The sequence below is a fragment of the Sceloporus undulatus genome, unplaced genomic scaffold (genome assembly GCF_019175285.1).
Source record: "Sceloporus undulatus isolate JIND9_A2432 ecotype Alabama unplaced genomic scaffold, SceUnd_v1.1 scaffold_677, whole genome shotgun sequence".
In the NCBI taxonomy this organism is placed as follows: Eukaryota; Metazoa; Chordata; class Lepidosauria; order Squamata; family Phrynosomatidae; genus Sceloporus; species Sceloporus undulatus.
In genome coordinates, this window is record NW_024803597.1 from 1,622 (window position 1) to 7,350 (window position 5,729).

The window sequence follows — 5,729 nt, forward strand, 5'->3', positions numbered from 1 at the left end:
AATCTGCTATACCTAATCTATTAATGAAGGCAAGATTCTTCCAGAAGACCGTTGGGGGTCTTTCCATCTAGGCTTTTTAAAGACCATTAATTCATCTCAAAAGGAGCTCAAACCCGTGTTTTAGATATTGTATCATCATCATTGTTGTTGTTGTTGTTGCCATTCAGACATCCTCTGTTTTCCTTTCCAGAGGCGAAAGCTGCAGGTTGAGCAGAGCTGTTTTGACCAGGAAACAGCCAGGTGTTTTCACAACGCCAGGTAAGCCAAAGAGATCGTTTCTCTCCAGGGATCCCTCTCCTTTGTGTCGGCGTTAATAGATCATTGTTTTGGCTTTGGTCTTCTCCAAATAGATGGCCAGGGAGTTGTAGTCTTAATGGAAACGGATTACTACACCTACCACATCAGCCACTTTACAAAGGGGAGCACCTACCTTGTGCATTTGTACGGTGAGTTTTCTAAGGAGTTTATTCCATGAATGTCCCGCGTGAGGGGGGGTTGTGTAATTACACGTGAAACGATTTTGCACGACGTTGTGCAAATCCCACTGTTAAAGCGGTCGCAAAGAAGTGTCAATGTGCATCTTTTTTACTTTCGGGATTTCAGCGATGCATTTCTCGAAGGGGAATAGCAAAGATGGTGCTATTCAATGGGCTCCTTAGCCAGGCTCAAAATGGAGGACATTTTGGAATTCCTCCTGGAAAGGAGATGGAAATATAGGACCTCTTGCCACCTTCCAAAGCCCAGCACTGGCCATCTGAGCACGAAGACCATCCCCAGGGGTCTGAGGCTTCAGAATTGGGGAACAATGTCTGTTTGTCCACTCTCCTTGTGCCATCTTTCTCAAGCCATCTCCCTCTGTTTTGGGTCATTCTTCCTCTTGTCCAGCCAGGGACAGACAAGTGACCTATGGAGCAATGAACACCTTTCTGAACTTGGTCAAGTTTGTGGGCTTGAACCCGGACCGGCGCTTCCCTTGGCGCCTCATGGGTAAGAGAAGTTACTTTACATGGTTCCTTGGAGGAAGACGAAGGAAGGGAGAATCTGCACTCCAGAATTAATCCGGTTTGACCCCACTTTTAACTGCAGTAACACGCATCTTTTTACTTCTGGGATTACAGTGATGATGCATTTCCGATATCACTTTGTGTGTGATAATCATTCATGCCATTACTTGCCATTTCTGCTTTATGTGCAGGATGTTTTAAATGAGCTTTAATCTCACTTTAATGCCGAAATCAGCCCCAGTGTGATAAACTCCTTAGATATACGTTTTAATACTCTAGCCAAAATGCTTTTGTATCATATGTTACAATAGATATAACCAATTGCTGTGCAAATGTTCAAAAGAGTCTTTCGCATATGCAGTTGGCATGAGATGTCCTCCAAATTTCACATCTTGGTCTAATGCAACTCTGTCTCTTATTTTTCCTCCATAGATATGTGCACAAGCCCACCGGAGGAAGCATAGGCCACCACAAAGCATAGGTAAAAATGCACCAACTCAAGAGTTACTAGTGAGGTGTTGATAGATGTAATGGGGAGATCATTCAGGAACCCAGAGATGATGTTCTTCTAACATTCCATTTGGGTGGAAGAAGCACAATTTGTGGGACTGCAAACTCTTTGCAACTCTAGACCAGGAGGAATCACAACTCGGTGGAATAGAAATTTATTAGGCTTTAATAAAAAGAAAAGTGGGGGTGCTCTGTATTAGAAACGTAAAGTCTCAGCCAACAGCCGAGTTCTTCTTATGTTCGTTTGAACGTCTGCAGCCATCTTGGGACCTTTCTCCTAGAATAGGCATAACTTCTTGATGACAAAGGCTGTTTGGTAAGATGGGGGTTCTCTCTTTTTTTGGGATGTTTTTAAACAGAAGGTGGGAGAGACGTACCTTCCAGGGAAAGCTTAAGTAGAGGGTTGGTTTGGATGACCTTTGGGGTCACCTTGGGGTCCCCTCCATCCCTGTGATCCTAAGAAAGAAAGGCAAGAAAACTGGTGCCTCTCTAAGACCAGAATGGTGGCCTTTTCCTAATGATCTCAAGGAAGCCATGCCACAACTTTGGGATGTATCTAGCAATTCTTCTCTCAAAGGAAAAGATCATAGGGTCTCCTTTCTCTCTTTCTACAGGGAAAACCAAAACCTCTCCGGATTGGGATCATCTCCATCTCCCAGAATGGCATGCAGACAGCTATGTCAGCTTCCCTTCCATGTCTTTGCCTTCCTCTACCAAAAAAGCCGAAATATTCTCTCTATCAACAATAACAACAATGATATACACCAACTGTGAAGCCTCTCCAGACTGCCTTCTTTTATGTGTGTGTTGGAGGAATCCAGAATCCGTCAAGAGAGCAATGTATAGCAAAAGTGATCGGTCTATTTATTCCAGCGCCATCTCCGTGTCTATAAAATATTTATCACCCCCATCACCCTCCTCTTCATATTCTCTTCCCTCTCTTTCTGAACACAATGCATGAGAAGAGGGGTTTCCCCAAATCTCCTATCCTCTAATTTTGGCTTGAGTGCCATAAATGCCACCATGTTAAATGGAAACCTTCCCTGCTCCTACACAATTGCAATGGGTCTCCTTCAACGTGTGTCTGGGTGTATGTGTTGGTATGGGCATCTTCCAGTGTTGGGTCCACACAATAGGCGCCTTCTGGGGCTGAGACCTTGTCCCTTTCCTTATTCCTTCCTTCTGTGGAGACTCCACTCCTTGCTTTATGCTCATCCTTTGCCCAATGGCATGTCCATAAGCCAATTCCATTGCATCATAGACTTGGAAGAGACCTCAAGGGCCACTATGTCCCCAACCCCTTGCTGCCATGCAGGAAGACACAATCGAATCACTCCCAACAGATGAAGGTTGCAATGTTTTGCAAAGTATGGACAGGACAGGTCTGTGCCCTAAGGGCCCTGCAATCTCTGAAAGATCACAGGATCAGAGCAGGGGAAATGTGTCCGTATGGGATTAAAGTTGCAACTAAGAGAGCGTCATCCACAAATTTCCACCTTATGACATTGTACAATGTCTGAAAGGCATGTGTGTAACTTCTGGGGAATGGATGCAGACTAGGATAAAAATTACTCTCCAGCCATCTCTGGTCCCTGGTGGCACTTTCCATGTCCCTCAAGTCAATGGCAATCATTGCAATGTTTGCAAAATCCAGACCGCCAGATCCAGACCTTGGAGAGGTCCTTGTGAAGCTGGTTCTGGATGGGTTCCATCATCCCACATTCAGGCCAGAGATGGAGATGTCACCATCACCAAAGCAAGGAGCTAGTCCGTTGTCCCAAGGAAGACAGGGAAGCCCCCCGATCTGGCTCAATGAAGCCCTTCCCATTACTGTCCATCTTCTGCTAAACAGAGTCCTGCATGAACAGAAGAGCCTAAGCACATGGCAGCCCCAATCTCCTCCCTCTGGCCTTCTGAGCCTCCTCCTCCTTATGCCTCTCCATCATCTTCCAGAATCTGGCATCCCTTGGTTGCCTTGCCCTCTTCCTGGCTTCCCTCTCAAAGAGGCAGAGAGAGGGAACATGGTGCTGGTGGGCAATGGGGGCCCTGGGTAGTAGCTCCCTGGCAGAGAAAACACTTGCCATGCTTAAGGCCCTGGGCTCAGTCTTCAACAGCATCTCCACCATCTCCCCAAGCATGGCAAAATTGCATTCCTATCATTTAGGTGGCCATCATGAGGAATGTCCTCTGACTACCCAAAGTGTCCCAGAAACTTTTCATCAAAGTCCATCAGTGGGACATGTTCATGGTGAACTACTTTTCATGCACTTCCCACACTTTATGGGAAGAGCATGCAGTCCTCTGGAAAGAAAAATGTACAATGTTCCCAGCTGGGAACGCAGCTGAAAATATCTGATTAGCCTCCCACCGCTATTTCTTTTTGTATCCCTGCCTTCTTGGAAATGGGGCAGATTAAATGAGGTGACAGGTTCAGAATAGGCATGAGGTGGCAGTGCTTTTATATAAAGGCAGAGATCCATTGACCCATCAGAAAAGGACTGTCCAGTGAGTGGCGGAAGGAACCATCCACTTCAAGGATGAAAGCTGCTCTGCTGACTGTTCTTCTGGGTTGTTTTTGTGGACTTCATGCTGCCGTTGAGGTCCCTGTAAAGTCAGATGTGGACATGAAACGGGTAACTTCTGAAGGAGCCTTCAAAGGACACTGACCGCCAGGTTCTCTATATGGCTCTGAAGGATCATACTTTCCCTCCATAGAATTGGAAGAGACTCCAAGGGTCATCTTTTAATTTCCTCAGTCTTCCATTTCACACGTCCATAGAGATAGTTTGGAATAAAATAGTTGTTGAAAGACATTGACCTGCTCTTCTCTTTCCTGATGCAGGAACATCTCTCTGTTCTTCTGCCTCTGGGACCAAATTCCCTGCTAAGTAAGTAACACCCAGGAATGCATCCGGTTTGTAACTTTACTCTTTTCTTTCCCTTCTTCCTTTTAAGCTGGCCGGGAAGTGGTATCCCATTTGGACGGCCAAACGTGAGCCTGGCGAGATACCCATCCATGCCTACACTATAGAGCCCTTACCCAATGGAGACATTGCACTGAAAGTAGAGATCCCCCAGTAAGTTGGCTTTGTGGTTGTGGTCAGTCTCTCTCTCTCTCTTTCTGCCTGAACCGGTGGACCGTTTGCTCTCTGCTGCGGATTTCGGAGAGGCCATTTTGGAGTTCGCTTTAGCTGTGCACCCCACTTGGAGGAGGAAGTGTGGCAACCTCCGAAGCCTAGGAGGGTTTTAGAGACATCTGGGTCACAATCTGTGACCTTCCCTGGAGTAGCCATTGCTACCTTCACCTCCTCTTCTTTCCTTTCCAGAGATGGAGCCTGCAAGTTGCAAAGAATTGTTGTGACCAAGGTGCAGAATGGGGTCTTCCAGTCCCCAGGTAAATCAAGGAGACTTCTCTTTCCAGGACCCCCTTTCCTTGGCCTTTGGTCAACAAACGCCTGTTTTTGCTTTGACTTTCTCTGACCAGATGGCCAGGGGCCTGTGACTTTGGTGGACACTGACTACGACACGTACTACGTCGGCCACTTCCTCAAGCGGGGCACCCACCTTCTCCATTTGTACGGTACGCTTTCTCAATAGGGATAAGTTAATGCCTATAGAGACATTGTAGGCTCCTCCGTTCTCCAGCTGGAAATGTCCTCTGACTGAGAGGCAAGATGCACAGCCCTGATATGTCTGTTGCAGCCGGCCCTTCGTTTCTCCCGATTCTTTTATCCTTGGGTTGGTTTGGGAATATTTTTAACATATACAAATCCCAATGGATGCAAGCTACAAGAAAAGAGATCCCACCTCAACATTAGGAAGAACTTCCTGACAGTAAGGGCTGTCCGACAGTGGAACAAACTCCCTCAATGGAGTGTAGTGGAGCCTCCTTCCTTGGAGGTCTTTAAACAGAGGCTAGATGGCCATCTGTTGGAGATGATTTGGATTCCTGCATGGCAGAAGCGGGTTGGACTGGATCAGGGCCCTTGCGGTCTCTTCCAACTCTATTATTCTATGATTCTATTATTCTAACCTTGATTTGGTCATTTTATGTATGGACATCCTTGTACAATGCTATTGTATTTAGTGAGACTTCAGCATCAATGGGTTTTCGTATCCAAGGAGGGGGTTCCTGGAACCAAATCCTAGCTGATACCTAGAGACCAGTATAATAATAATAATAATAATAATAATAATAATAATAATAATAATAAT

The 5,729-nt window shown here is 46.0% G+C and overlaps 1 long non-coding RNA gene across 1 annotated transcript; it reads left to right on the plus strand.

The window, feature by feature from the left end:
* The first annotated feature begins 4,499 nt into the window (after positions 1–4,499).
* Positions 4,500–5,094, plus strand: LOC121917775. Its single transcript, XR_006101101.1, has 3 exons — positions 4,500–4,591; positions 4,841–4,908; positions 4,999–5,094. It is a non-coding gene; the product is annotated as an uncharacterized LOC121917775 (long non-coding RNA).
* The last annotated feature ends 635 nt before the right edge of the window (positions 5,095–5,729 follow it).